At 32.3% G+C, this 16,776-nt stretch overlaps 1 pseudogene; it reads right to left on the minus strand.

The window, feature by feature from the left end:
- Positions 1–2,275: 2,275 nt before the first annotated feature.
- LOC149160243 (ras-related protein RABA1e pseudogene) overlaps positions 2,276–16,776 on the minus strand; it is a 144,815-nt pseudogene continuing 130,314 nt past the window's right edge.

The following is a 16,776-nucleotide window of genomic DNA, read 5'->3' on the forward strand; positions in this document are numbered from 1 at the left end:
AGCTTGTCAAAACCATAGTAAATAATCCTTTTGATCCTAGGTGCAGATTCACCCCACCTTTTGGTTTTGAGGTCTGCTTAATACACCTGCAGACGGCTTTCTCCATTGGCCATAGTCCTATAAATTTATAGATCAATGCATGTGTATGCATGTGATCTTTGAATGTTTATGTTTGGGGATCTGTATAAACAACTTTTGATATCTCTGTTGATTTTGGCTTGCATGGGCCATGTCAAAGAAAAATGTCATATATATAACTAAAAATATATGAATATTTATATATATAAAGATGTGAAATTATATAAATATAAATAACATTATTAAGAATCACATAGATACATCTTAATTCTTGTTAGGGTGGTTTGGGTAAACTTGACTCGATCAAGTTATTAGCAGTTTTCAAGCTCTAGGATTGTGAGAACCCATGGTTTTTCCCATGACATTCGTCTCTAACGTAGCCTATTTAAAAACAAACAGACTCCATGTTAATTGGTCCTCAAGGACAATGGGATCCCAACAACAATGTCTTGATCAAAGCTTAGTGAATATCAGAGTTGTGGTTAAAGTTGTTGTGTGCTAATTAGAGCTAGGTGACTATCAAAGCAACTTCAGATAAATACAATCAAGTGTGGCTAGTGTAGAGTGAAATGTCCAAAACTAGATCCAACATAAGAGTATGCCAAAAGCCAATTTTGGTGTAGTTAGCATGTTGTGAACAATGTCTTACCAATGGTGTATGAACACCCTAAGGGTTTTGGTCTAAAGCAGGTGTATTTCCCTAAGTTGTAAGACATATTGTTCAGGCATACATGTTGCATAAGAGCATGGATTGTTTTAAAGCCTTAAGACTTTGATCAAGCATACATGTAGTATAGTGGTGCATGGATTCATCGAGTTATGGAATGAACCACTTGGATAGGTGTCAAGGTGGCCAAAGCTATAAGAAGGTAAGCCAAAAATACAATTCAAAAAAGTAGTTTTAATTTTTATTTTCCCTCCAAAATATTTACATGTACCTTTTTTGAATTTAAATGATTTTGATTGGTTTACATATTATGCACATGGAAATTTCATGGGCATTTTATGTTGGAATTTCCTCTAATGATATTAGTCTTTAATCTGCAAAGAACCTTAAAGCAAATTCCCTTCATATTGTAGACCTTTTGCTGGTACTCCCCATTTATTCTCTAAGGTATGTTTTAGAACGTTGACATAGTTTGAGCTCCTTGTCAAGAGGGTAAAGGTCTTCTACTAATTTTTTTTATAAAAATTTCAAGTGTTCTAATCCCTCTTTGTCGAGCATAGCTCTTTATGGAGAAAGCTCAGAATCATTGCACAGGGAATGAAGCCACCATCAACTCCACCAATGAAACAAAGCTTGTTATAGATGTCAAGGCAAAGGAAACAGGGGACACATAAAACATCCCTTTAGTGCACACCCATCGCACCTATCTCAAACAAAACAAATCCCTACCAACACAAATAACATTTGAAATCTTACTCAAACTTCAGACCTTGACTATATATACAAGTACGAGTCATGAAAGTTGACAAAATTTCACCATGGGGGGAATTTATGACTATAAAAAATATAATTAATTATGCTTATATTGGAATAGGACTTTGAAAATTTCAATTTAATTATCAATAATTATTAGGTGTATGGTAGAGATTTAATCTCCATAGAATATTCTTCAAAGTATACACAAATCACAAATTAAGATTTATTTGCAAAGTAGTTATGTTTTTTCCCTTTTAATTAAATTCAATAACTATAAAAAATGTCATATAAGCCATTGTCATTTAAAATAAGTTATGGTTTTTAAAATAAGTTATGGTTTTTTTGAGTATATGATAACTTAAGATATAAAATAAAATAAATATCTAAATATAGATTATTAAGTACTAACTCTGAGAAAAATATATTCAATTGCATTTAAAATAAAAAAGATAGGTAAATTATAGCAACAATACCATGAATTCTCATCTAGAAACATATATTCAGTTGCATTTAAAATCAAAGGATGGGTAAAGTATAGCAACAATGGCTCAAATAATCCACGCTCAAAGTGAAATTTTGAAATAAAAAAATATCATCTATGCTATCTATTTACACTATCTAATTCTACTGATACAAAAAGTGATGACATGGCCATGGCAATCCTCAGTCATACCATGCTCAAAGTGAAAATTTGAGATCAAAAGATATAATCTCTGCTATCTATTTACACTATATAATTCCACTGATACAAGAAGTGATAATGCCATGGCAATCCTAAGTCATACTACAACAACGACCGTTGCTTGCTTTCGTTTCCTCGTCTTTCCCAATGCAACCCATATCAAGCGGTGTCCCCAGCCACGCAGCTCCCGCTCTGGGCTTCCTATCCTCAACAACTTTAGAGCCCACAAAGTTGCGATAAATTCGAGAGAGTACCTCTGTAAATGCATCCTCCACGTTCACAGCATCTTTAGCCGAAGTCTCTATGAAGCATAGGCCTTCTCTCTCCGCCAAATCCCTGCCTTCTTTGGTGGAGACGCATCTGGAATGTTGGAGGTCGGTCTTGTTCCCCACCAGCATTATCACCAATGAAGAATCGGTTTTATCCCTCAGATCCTTCAGCCATCTCTCTGCGTTCTCAAAGCTCAGCCGGCTGCTTATATCGTACACCACTAATGCTCCCGCTGATCCTCTATAATACGAAGTTGTTATAGCACGAAATCTGATAACAATATAAGCAGATCACCATTTAGAAAAATAAAACTCGATGAGTTCGCAAAATAATCATCATCAAATTTATCGAATTCTCATGTTAATTCTCTACGTACCTTTCGTGACCGGCAGTGTCCCAAAGCTGAAATTATTGATGGTATAGAATATGGTATCCTGGGTGATTGATTAGGGTATGGGGAGGAGAGGAATTGTGGGTGGTGCGGGGCCTTTGAATTACTATAGCCAAAATTTTTAATTACCATTTGGCATACGCACAATACACTTATCCTAAATCAGTTATTACCCATTGTCTCTCGTACTCCTATTGTCATTTCTGAAAATCAATGTGACTACTTGGAAATCATTCTTGGTAGCTATCATAAGCTATCATTTATGATGAAAATCCTGAACTCTTTGAAAGGGTAACCTTAATTATTACCTACCCATTGTCAAATTTCATTTAACTAATATTCTATACCAAAGTGTTTGTATTGATCAAGTATCTCCCTATAATATTCTTTGAGCAATTTTGAGTAGTAACAGTTTCTAAAACAACAATGGGAAGAGAGACAATCTCTGATGAACCAGACTCCATTGATGCATTGCTACACCATCCATAAGCCCTAGAAATATTTGGGAATGCAGGGTAGTTAGTCTACTTTGAGAAACGACATGGTTTTGGTGAATAGATTGTTATGGAATTCACACAGGATCTATAGGAACAACATTAAGAGGTTAGAGGATTCAAAATTGTTGTTATGGAGGACATAATTGTTGTTATAGAGGACAAACCTTTGAACATGTGAGGATATGTATGTATAGGCGAGCCAAGAGATTTATTGAAGGCATTCCAAGGTCGGCTGGCTACTACAAAAAAGGTGGTTGCTTAAGCATGGTGTGCGGGTGGCTCATTAGTAAAGTCTTTATTTTGATGGTTAATAAGAATATTTAAAATTTATTTTAATTTTTATAATGTTTAATAAGGTTAATGGTTAAGATGATGTGATTTTTTTTAATTTAAGAGGTCACATGTTTAAAACCAGAGGAGTAGAGAATGTATATTTTCGTAAAAGTAGAATATGTATACCTTTCTAGATTTGGTAGTCAAATAATTATGTGGAGGTGGGTCCCTTCTCCCACAAACAAAAGAGTATCATACACCAATTTGATGTTGGCCATGACTTTAAAATTAGATAATAATAATAGTGACTTATTTTATTTTCAGAATTTTAATTTAATTATCAATATTTTTTTAGTAAACAATAGAGACTTCACTTATGTAATATTTTAAAATATTTTTAATAATATGATTTATTTTTAAAATAGTTTTTGTCGTTAATAATATTGATTATTTTAAACAAAGTATAATTTAGTTGATTCTTGTGATTTTTTTTTTTTTTTTTTTTTTTAACTTGAAATGTATGATGAAGTAAGTGTTTTGATGATTATTAAAGATTGATTCCCATAGGCATTTACTTAACCATTTAATTGATATGGTTGCACTAATTTAATGGATGTTTCTTGATCTTCTTAAATAAATAATATCTTTAATAAATTTGTTAGTATATAAGTGTCTTATTTAGGGAGATTTACATATGATATGATGGTATGGAATTAGCCAAATACATAGTAACACTCATAATAACTCATTAAACTAACCCTATATATATATATATATATATATATATATATAATCTAAAGAAATAAATCTAATAATTATATATATAAATGTCCTATGTAGGGACATCTTTAAGGCCTTAATAATAAATAAATAAATAAAAATCAACTTAAAAATGACATTCCAAACTAGTGATTGGTTAGACAAAGGAAAAACATCATTAATCCCCTACATGGGAGATGGTCCATTAAAGGGTTATGAGATATTTACGTCGGAAGGTGTTTCCATGTGAAAAGAACTTCCCTCCGGCCTTCGTGTAATAATTACAGCTCTTTAGATTTTATGTTAGATGATGGACGAATTTTCAACCATTAGATCATATTTTAAGGTAGTTGAAAAGTCGTTAAAAACTGTTGGAAGGTATTTTGTTGCCAAAATAGTTATCAAGACACACTATTGCAGTACGATCATCCCATTGAGCACTACCCTGGAGCTATTGCAGTACGATCATCCCATTGAGCACTACCCTGGAGCCCGTGACGAAAGTCTCCCACATTCACCCATAGAGTCCCTCGGTAGAGCTTTTGTGAGAAGAATTGCATCTGAATCTGAAATTAGAAATCGTGAGCAGAGTGGAGGCACTTGGGGTTAAGGTTCCCCGCTTGGTGAGCAGACAGGACGTGGTGCCCAATATGCCGGGGATCATCTCGAATGAACGTGGTGCCCGGGATCATCTCGAATGAAAGGTTGGAAAATTCAGCCAACTGATGAAGCCCATGCTTGACCTTCTCCCCTGGACATATACACATGTTGGAATGGAACTCCAATTGGATCATCCACTTTCACCGTCTCTACAATGAATTCATTTGTTGCGTGGGTTCGAGAGCCCGTCTGCCCTGTTCTGACTAAATTCCAAGCGAGATGTGGCGTTGGTGAACCAGGCCTTTGACATGTTGAGGCCAAAGTTAATGGTGTCGGGAAACTGGTACCAAGTGGAGGGCATGTGCCACATCCTTAACTCATATGGAAGATGGGCACAACCTGAATTAACGAGATCCCGAGGATGTTCCATCTCCCATCTCCTGATCATGTACTCCAACAGTCTCCCGTTTTGGAGTTTCCAATAGAAATGTTGGAGGTTAATGTGTGAAAGTTCTACCTTCTTGAGCACACATATTTCTAAAGCAAATCTTGTAAATAAGAATATTTTTGTTACTACTTGTATATATAAAGATTTCTTTTACTAAGAAAATTTATGTAATTTACATCTGTATAGTATTTATGTGAGTAATGTAGCCTAAAATAATGTTATAAATTTTATGAAAATTTATTTTACTACTTGTAAATATGATTTTTTTTTTACTACTTTTATTTTTTCACATAATAAGAGAATTTATGTAATTTACATTGTATGGTATTTATGTGACTAATGTTGCCTAAAATGATGTTATATATTTTTTATTCCAGTAAAAGAAAGCAAAAGAAAATTACATCTGTATAATTCATTATATTCTTAATTTAAAATTAGCAAATCTTGTAAATAAAAAGATTGCTTCTACTACTTGTAATATGAAGATTTATTTTACTACTAGTAAATATGAATATTTCTTTTATTAATATAAAATTAATATGTAATCTTGTAAATATGAAGATTTATTTTACTACTTGTAATTACTACGTTTTTTTTTTCTTCAGAGAATAAGAAAATTTATGTAATTTAAATTTTACATCTTTATGTGACTAATGTAGCCCAAAATGATGTTATAAATTTTTTATTCCAGTAAAAGAAAGCAAAAGAAAATAAGATTTATTTTACTACTTGTAAGTAATTTAAATTTTACATCTTTATGTGACTAATGTAGCCCAAAATGATGTATAAAAGAAGTAATTGCCAACTCATGTGTGGCCATCATGGAAGGGAATTTTAGTTGTTTATCCTTGAATGCTAAATTCCTTATTGTTTTCTCTAGGTCGAGTTGACAAAATAATTAGTATTTTGATTTTCATGCATTCTTCTCATTAGACTATTTTTTTTAATATCTGTAGAACCCAAAAGTAATTGAGAACTCAGAAGGGGCCCATCTATTATAGTTGTGAATCAAAAGGGAGAAAGTAATTGAGAACTCAGAAGGGGCCCATCTATTGTAGTTGTGAATCAAAAGGGAGAGATACTTGCAAGTATTCCTTCCAAGCAAAAGTTGTGACAAATCCCACAAATACTATTTTTGGGAGTAAGTGTTTGATGGGAAGGTGTCTCATTTAATATTGTTAAAGGAACTAATGTTGATGCTTAGGTATAAATAAATGAGAAAAAATACTCTCCCAGTCAAATAGGTGCATTTTTGCATTTTTGTTGGCCAAGATGAGGAAGGCGTTTGATTTAATATTTTTAAAGAAACTAATGTTGATGCTTGGGTAGAAATAAATGGGCAATGATGAGGAAGGCGTTTGATTTAATATTTTTAAAGAAACTAATGTATTGTTAAAGAAACTAATGTTGATGTTTGGGTAGAAATAAATGGGCAATGAAAGAAACTAAAGACTCTTGAATGCAATCATTACTATGCCTGCCTATTTTAATTATGCTTAACACCAAGAAATGAAAGATGTTGGTAAAATTGCAGGATTGGATGTAAAAGGAATCATCACCCTCAATGTTGTGAGTTATCCATAGTCATCCCTACATGACTTGTAATATGATTGCTTTCCTTATGCTTTCAATAATGTTATATGTTATTGGTTTTCAAGTCGTGGAAATCTGGGATCAAGAGAATATCCTTGAGGTGACACTATGTTCATTGTGCATTGCCTAGTATCCCATTAACTCATGTAGGTGGATTATTTCCATCTCCCCCTCCACATTTGCAATTGGAGATGTAAACTCAAATTTGCACAAATGAGAGACCACTCTTGTTAAGTACATCCACAGTACGCTAACTAGTTGATACATATATGTTTGTTGTGTTCCAAAGATATAAGGTACTAATTCTAATCTAGTACTATGTTTAGTAGATACATATATGTTTGTTGCGTTCCAAAGATATAAGATACCAATTCTAATCTAGTACTATGTTTTGTGAAAATATATGGCTCGGGGGAGAGAACCTCCCTTTAACTAGTTGATACATATATGTTTGTTGTGTTCCAAAGATATAAGATACCAATTCTAATCTAGTACTATGTTTTGTGAAAATATATGGCTCGGGGGAGATAATCTCCCTTTTATGCCTTACGATGTTTCCTTTGCAATATCTGGTGAAATTTCTAGTTTACACCATACAAGTTTGAACATTTTCACTAATAAATAAAGCTACTACTACCAAGAAAACATAAACCATACTTTTACAAACACACTTCAGGGTGAAAAAATGTGATTGGAAAAATATCATTATGAGCCTTCTTCAATGAGGGTTTCCTACTCTAGATTGAGACCCACCCTCCCCATAAGGGGTTAACATTAATTAGGGAAAAGTCTAGCACACAAATTCATATGGGGTAGTATATAATTCTTAAAAGAAAGAAAAGAAGAAAATTATTTCTTAGTATATAGGAGTCAAGGGATATTTTTAATATATTAAAAACATGAAATTATTGATGGTATAGAATATGGTATCCTGGGTGATTGATTAGGGTATGGGGAGGAGAGGAATTGGGGGTGGTGCGGGGCCTTTGAATTACTATAGCCAAAATTTTTAATTACCATTTGGCATACGCACAATACACTTATCCTAAATCAGTAATTACCCATTGTCTCTCGTACTCCTATTGTCATTTCTGAAAATCAATGTGACTACTTGGAAATCATTCTTGGTAGCTATCATTTATGATGAAAATCCTGAACTCTTTGAAAGGGTAACCTTAATTATTACCTACCCATTGTCAAATTTCATTTAACTAATATTCTATACCAAAGTGTTTGTATTGATCAAGTATCTCCCTATAATATTATTTGAGCAATTTTGAGTAGTAACAGTTTCTAAAACAACAATGGGAGGAGAGACAATCTCTGATGAACCAGACTCCATTGATGCATTGCTACACCATCCATAAGCCCTAGAAATATTTGGGAATGCAGGGTAGTTAGTCTACTTTGAGAAACAACATGGTTTTGGTGAATAGATTGTTATGGAATTCACACAGGATCTATAGGAACAACATTAAGAGGTTAGAGGATTCAAAATTGTTGTTATAGAGGACATAATTGTTGTTATAGAGGACAAACCTTTGAACATGGGAGGATATGTATGTATAGGCGAGCCAAGAGATTTATTGAAGGCATTCCAAGGTTGGCTGGCTACTACAAAAAAGGTGGTTGCTTAAGCATGGTGTGCGGGTGGCTCATTAGTAAAGTCTTTATTTTGATGGTTAATAAGAATATTTAAAATTTATTTTAATTTTTATAATGTTTAATAAGGTTAATGGTTAAGATGATGTGATTTTTTTAAATTTAAGAGGTCACATGTTTAAAACTAGAGTAGAGAATGTATATTTTCGTAAAAGTAGAATATGTATACCTTTCTAGATTTGGTAGTCAAATAATCATGTGGAGGTGGGTCCCTTCTCCCACAAACAAAAGAGTATCATACACCAATTTGATGTTGGCCATGACTTTAAAATTAGATAATAATAATAGTGACTTATTTTATTTTCAGAATTTTAATTTAATTATCAATATTTTTTTAGTAAACAATAGAGACTTCACTTATGTAACATTTTAAAATATTTTTAATAATATGATTTATTTTTAAAATAGTTTTTGTCGTTAATAATATTGATTATTTTAAACAAAGTATAATTTAGTTGATTCTTGTGATTTTTTTTATTTTTTTTAACTTGAAATGTATGATGAAGTAAGTGTTTTGATGATTATTAAAGATTGATTCCCATAGGCATTTACTTAACCATTTAATTGATATGGTTGCACTAATTTAATGGATGTTTCTTGATCTTCTTAAATAAATAATATCTTTAATAAATTTGTTAGTATATAAGTGTCTTATTTAGGGAGATCTACATATGATATGATGGTATGGAATTAGCCAAATACATAGTAACACTCAGAATAACTCATTAAACTAACCCTATATATATATATATATATATATATATATATATAATCTAAAGAAATAAATCTAATAATTATATATATAAATGTCCTATGTAGGGACATCTTTAAGGCCTTAATAATAAATAAATAAATAAAAATCAACTTAAAAATGACATTCCAAACTAGTGATTGGTTAGACAAAGGAAAAACATCATTAATCCCCTACATGGGAGATGGTCCATTAAAGGGTTATGAGATATTTACGTCGAAAGGTGTTTCCATGTGAAAAGAACTTCCCTCCGGCCTTCGTGTAATAATTACAGCTCTTTAGATTTTATGTTAGACGATGGACGAATTTTCAACCATTAGATCATATTTTAAGGTAGTTGAAAAGTCGTTAAAAACTGTTGGAAGGTATTTTGTTGCCAAAATAGTTATCAAGACACGCTATTTGCAGTACGATCATCCCATTGAGCACTACCCTGGAGCCCGTGACGAAAGTCTCCCACATTCACCCATAGAGTCCCTCGGTAGAGCTTTTGTGAGAAGAATTGCATCTGAATCTGAAATTAGAAATCGTGAGCAGAGTGGAGGCACTTGGGGTTAAGGTTCCCCGCTTGGTGAGCAGACAGGACGTGGTGCCCAATATGCCGGGGATCATCTCGAATGAACGTGGTGCCCGGGATCATCTCGAATGAAAGGTTGGAAAATTCAGCCAACTGATGAAGCCCATGCTTGACCTCCTCCCCTGGACATATACACATGTTGGAGTGGAACTCCAATTGGATCATCCACTCTCACCGTCTCTACAATGAATTCATTTGTTGCGTGGGTTGGAGAGCCCGTCTGCCCTGTTCTGACTAAATTCCAAGCGAGATGTGGCGTTGGTGAACTAGGCCTTTGACATGTTGAGGCCAAAGTTAATGGTGTCGGGAAACTGGTACCAAGTGGAGGGCATGTGCCACATCCTTAACTCGTATGGAAGATGGGTACAACCTGAATTAACGAGATCCCGAGGATGTTCCATCTCCCATCTCCTGATCATGTACTCCAATAGTCTCCCGTTTTGGAGTTTCCAATAGAAATGTTGGAGGTTAATGTGTGAAAGTTCTACCTTCTTGAGCACATATATTTCTAAAGCAAATCTTGTAAATAAGAATATTTTTGTTACTACTTGTATATATAAAGATTTCTTTTACTAAGAAAATTTATGTAATTTACATCTGTATAGTATTTATGTGAGTAATGTAGCCTAAAACAATGTTATAAATTTTATGAAAATTTATTTTACTACTTGTAAATATGATTTTTTTTTTACTACTTTTATTTTTTCACATAATAAGCGAATTTATGTAATTTACATTGTATGGTATTTATGTGACTAATGTTGCCTAAAATGATGTTATATATTTTTTATTCCAGTAAAAGAAAGCAAAAGAAAATTACATCTGTATAATTCATTAAATTCTTAATATAAAATTAGCAAATCTTGTAAATAAAAAGATTGCTTCTACTACTTGTAATATGAAGATTTATTTTACTACTAGTAAATATGAATATTTCTTTTATTAATATAAAATTAATATGTAATCTTGTAAATATGAAGATTTATTTTACTACTTGTAATTACTACGTTTTTTTTTTCTTCAGAGAATAAGAAAATTTATGTAATTTGAATTTTACATCTTTATGTGACTAATGTATCCCAAAATGATGTTATAAATTTTTTATTCCAGTAAAATAAAGCAAAAGAAAATAAGATTTATTTTACTACTTGTAAGTAATTTAAATTTTACATCTTTATCTGACTAATGTAGCCCAAAATGATGTATAAAAGAAGTAATTACCAACTCATGTGTGGCCATCATGGAAGGGAATTTTAGTTGTTTATCCTTGAATGCTAAATTCCTTATTGTTTTCTCTAGGTCGAGTTGAAAAAATAATTAGTATTTTGATTTTCATGCATTCTTCTCATTAGACTATTTTTTTTAATATCTGTAGAACCCAAAAGTAATTGAGAACTCAGAAGGGGCCCATCTATTATAGTTGTGAATCAAAAGGGAGAAAGTAATTGAGAACTCAGAAGGGGCCCATCTATTGTAGTTGTGAATCAAAAGGGAGAGATACTTGCAAGTATTCCTTCCAAGCATAAGTTGTGACAAATCCCACAAATACTATTTTTGGGAGTAAGTGTTTGATGGGAAGGTGTCTCATTTAATATTGTTAAAGGAACTAATGTTGATGCTTAGGTAGAAATAAATGAGAAAAAATACTCTCCCAGTCAAATAGGTGCATTTTTGCATTTTTGTTGACCAAGATGAGGAAGGCGTTTGATTTAATATTTTTAAAGAAACTAATGTTGATGTTTGGGTAGAAATAAATGGGCAATGATGAGGAAGGCGTTTGATTTAATATTTTTAAAGAAACTAATGTATTGTTAAAGAAACTAATGTTGATGTTTGGGTAGAAATAAATGGGCAATGAAAGAAACTAAAGACTCTTGAATGCAATCATTACTATGCCTGCCTATTTTAATTATGCTTAACACCAAGCAATGAAAGATGTTGGTAAAATTGCAGGATTGGATGTAAAAGGAATCATCACCCTCAATGTTGTGAGTTATCCATAGTCATCCCTACATGACTTGTAATATGATTGCTTTCCTTATGCTTTCAATAATGTTATATGTTATTGGTTTTCAAGTCGTGGAAATCTGGGATCAAGAGAATATCCTTGAGGTGACACTATGTTCATTGTGCATTGCCTAGTATCCCATTAACTCATGTAGGTGGATTATTTCCATCTCCCCCTCCACATTTGCAATTGGAGATGTAAACTCAAATTTGCACAAATGAGAGACCACTCTTGTTAAGTACATCCACAGTACGCTAACTAGTTGATACATATATGTTTGTTGTGTTCCAAAGATATAAGGTACTAATTCTAATCTAGTACTATGTTTAGTAGATACATATATGTTTGTTGCGTTCCAAAGATATAAGATACCAATTCTAATCTAGTACTATGTTTTGTGAAAATATATGGCTCGGGGGAGAGAACCTCCCTTTAACTAGTTGATACATATATGTTTGTTGTGTTCCAAAGATATAAGATACCAATTCTAATCTAGTACTATGTTTTGTGAAAATATATGGCTCGGGGGAGATAATCTCCCTTTTATGCCTTACGATGTTTCCTTTGCAATATCTGGTGAAATTTCTAGTTTACACCATACAAGTTTGAACATTTTCACTAATAAATAAAGCTACTACTACCAAGAAAACATAAACCATACTTTTACAAACACACTTCAGGCTGAAAAAATGTGATTGGAAAAATATCATTATGAGCCTTCTTCAATGAGGGTTTCCTACTCTAGATTGAGACCCACCCTCCCCATAAGGGGTTAACATTAATTAGGGAAAAGTCTAGCACACAAATTCATATGGGGTAGTATATAATTCTTAAAAGAAAGAAAAGAAGAAAATTATTTCTTAGTATATAGGAGTCAAGGGATATTTTTAATATATTAAAAACATGAAATTATTGATGGTATAGAATATGGTATCCTGGGTGATTGATTAGGGTATGGGGAGGAGAGGAATTGGGGGTGGTGCGGGGCCTTTGAATTACTATAGCCAACATTTTTAATTACCATTTGGCATACGCACAATACACTTATCCTAAATCAGTAATTACCCATTGTCTCTCGTACTCCTATTGTCATTTCTGAAAATCAATGTGACTACTTGGAAATCATTCTTGGTAGCTATCATTTATGATGAAAATCCTGAACTCTTTGAAAGGGTAACCTTAATTATTACCTACCCATTGTCAAATTTCATTTAACTAATATTCTATACCAAAGTGTTTGTATTGGTCAAGTATCTCCCTATAATATTCTTTGAGCAATTTTGAGTAGTAACAGTTTCTAAAACAACAATGGGAGGAGAGACAATCTCTGATGAACCAGACTCCATTGATGCATTGCTACACCATCCATAAGCCCTAGAAATATTTGGGAATGCAGGGTAGTTAGTCTACTTTGAGAAACGACATGGTTTTGGTGAATAGATTGTTATGGAATTCACACAGGATCTATAGGAACAACATTAAGAGGTTAGAGGATTCAAAATTGTTGTTATAGAGGACATAATTGTTGTTATAGAGGACAAACCTTTGAACATGTGAGGATATGTATGTATAGGCGAGCCAAGAGATTTATTGAAGGCATTCCAAGGTCGGCTGGCTACTACAAAAAAGGTGGTTGCTTAAGCATGGTGTGCGGGTGGCTCATTAGTAAAGTCTTTATTTTGATGGTTAATAAGAATATTTAAAATTTATTTTAATTTTTATAATGTTTAATAAGGTTAATGGTTAAGATGATGTGATTTTTTTAAATTTAAGAGGTCACATGTTTAAAACCAGAGGAGTAGAGAATGTATATTTTCGTAAAAGTAGAATATGTATACCTTTCTAGATTTGGTAGTCAAATAATTATGTGGAGGTGGGTCCCTTCTCCCACAAACAAAAGAGTATCATACACCAATTTGATGTTGGCCATGACTTTAAAATTAGATAATAATAATAGTGACTTATTTTATTTTCAGAATTTTAATTTAATTATCAATATTTTTTTAGTAAACAATAGAGACTTCACTTATGTAATATTTTAAAATATTTTTAATAATATGATTTATTTTTAAAATAGTTTTTGTCGTTAATAATATTGATTATTTTAAACAAAGTATAATTTAGTTGATTCTTGTGATTTTTTTTTTTTTTAACTTGAAATGTATGATGAAGTAAGTGTTTTGATGATTATTAAAGATTGATTCCCATAGGCATTTACTTAACCATTTAATTGATATGGTTGCACTAATTTAATGGATGTTTCTTGATCTTCTTAAATAAATAATATCTTTAATAAATTTGTTAGTATATAAGTGTCTTATTTAGGGAGATTTACATATGATATGATGGTATGGAATTAGCCAAATACATAGTAACACTCAGAATAACTCATTAAACTAACCCTATATATATATATATATATATATATATATATATATATAATCTAAAGAAATAAATCTAATAATTATATATATAAATGTCCTATGTAGAGACATCTTTAAGGCCTTAATAATAAATAAATAAATAAAAATCAACTTAAAAATGACATTCCAAACTAGTGATTGGTTAGACAAAGGAAAAACATCATTAATCCCCTACATGGGAGATGGTCCATTAAAGGGTTATGAGATATTTACGTCGGAAGGTGTTTCCATGTGAAAAGAACTTCCCTCCGGCCTTCGTGTAATAATTACAGCTCTTTAGATTTTATGTTAGACGATGGACGAATTTTCAACCATTAGATCATATTTTAAGGTAGTTGAAAAGTCGTTAAAAACTGTTGGAAGGTATTTTGTTGCCAAAATAGTTATCAAGACATGCTATTTGCAGTACGATCATCCCATTGAGCACTACCCTGGAGCCCGTGACGAAAGTCTCCCACATTCACCCATAGAGTCCCTCGGTAGAGCTTTTGTGAGAAGAATTGCATCTGAATATGAAATTAGAAATCGTGAGCAGAGTGGAGGCACTTGGGGTTAAGGTTCCCCGCTTGGTGAGCAGACAGGACGTGGTTCCCAATATGTCGGGGATCATCTCGAATGAACGTGGTGCCCGGGATCATCTCGAATGAAAGGTTGGAAAATTCATCCAACTGATGAAGCCCATGCTTGACCTTCTCCCCTGGACATATACACATGTTGGAGTGGAACTCCAATTGGATCATCCACTTTCACCGTCTCTACAATGAATTCATTTGTTGCGTGGGTTCGAGAGCCCATCTGCCCTGTTCTGACTAAATTCCAAGCGAGATGTGGCGTTGGTGAACCAGGCCTTTGACATGTTGAGGCCAAAGTTAATGGTGTCGGGAAACTGGTACCAAGTGGAGGGCATGTGCCACATCTTTAACTCGTATGGAAGATGGGTACAACCTGAATTAACGAGATCCCGAGGATGTTCCATCTCCCATCTCCTGATCATGTACTCCAACAGTCTCCAGTTTTGGGGTTTCCAATAGAAATGTTGGAGGTTAATGTGTGAAAGTTCTACCTTCTTGAGCACATATATTTCTAAAGCAAATCTTGTAAATAAGAATATTTTTGTTACTACTTGTATATATAAAGATTTCTTTTACTAAGAAAATTTATGTAATTTACATCTGTATAGCATTTATGTGAGTAATGTAGCCTAAAATAATGTTATAAATTTTATGAAAATTTATTTTACTACTTGTAAATATGATTTTTTTTTTACTACTTTTATTTTTTCACATAATAAGAGAATTTATGTAATTTACATTGTATGGTATTTATGTGACTAATGTTGCCTAAAATGATGTTATATATTTTTTATTCCAGTAAAAGAAAGCAAAAGAAAATTACATCTGTATAATTCATTATATTCTTAATATAAAATTAGCAAATCTTGTAAATAAAAAGATTGCTTCTACTACTTGTAATATGAAGATTTATTTTACTACTAGTAAATATGAATATTTCTTTTATTAATATAAAATTAATATGTAATCTTGTAAATATGAAGATTTATTTTACTACTTGTAATTACTACGTTTTTTTTTTCTTCAGAGAATAAGAAAATTTATGTAATTTGAATTTTACATCTTTATGTGACTAATGTATCCCAAAATGATGTTATAAATTTTTTATTCCAGTAAAATAAAGCAAAAGAAAATAAGATTTATTTTACTACTTGTAAGTAATTTAAATTTTACATCTTTATCTGACTAATGTAGCCCAAAATGATGTATAAAATAAGTAATTACCAACTCATGTGTGGCCATCATGGAAGGGAATTTTAGTTGTTTATCCTTGAATGCTAAATTCCTTATGGTTTTCTCTAGGTCGAGTTGAAAAAATAATTAGTATTTTGATTTTCATGCATTCTTCTCATTAGACTATTTTTTTTAATATCTGTAGAACCCAAAAGTAATTGAGAACTCAGAAGGGGCCCATCTATTATAGTTGTGAATCAAAAGGGAGAAAGTAATTGAGAACTCAGAAGGGGCCCATCTATTGTAGTTGTGAATCAAAAGGGAGAGATACTTGCAAGTATTCCTTCCAAGCAAAAGATGTGACAAATCCCACAAATACTATTTTTGGGAGTAAGTGTTTGATGGGAAGGTGTCTCATTTAATATTGTTAAAGGAACTAATGTTGATGCTTAGGTAGAAATAAATGAGAAAAAATACTCTCCCAGTCAAATAGGTGCATTTTTGCATTTTTGTTGACCAAGATGAGGAAGGCGTTTGATTTAATATTTTTAAAGAAACTAATGTTGATGTTTGGGTAGAAATAAATGGGCAATGAT

The sequence above is a fragment of the Pinus tabuliformis genome, chromosome 5_2, assembly GCF_031772625.1.
Source record: "Pinus tabuliformis cultivar Carrire ecotype Pingquan chromosome 5_2, CPIR1, whole genome shotgun sequence".
Lineage (NCBI taxonomy): Eukaryota > Viridiplantae > Streptophyta > Pinopsida > Pinales > Pinaceae > Pinus > Pinus tabuliformis.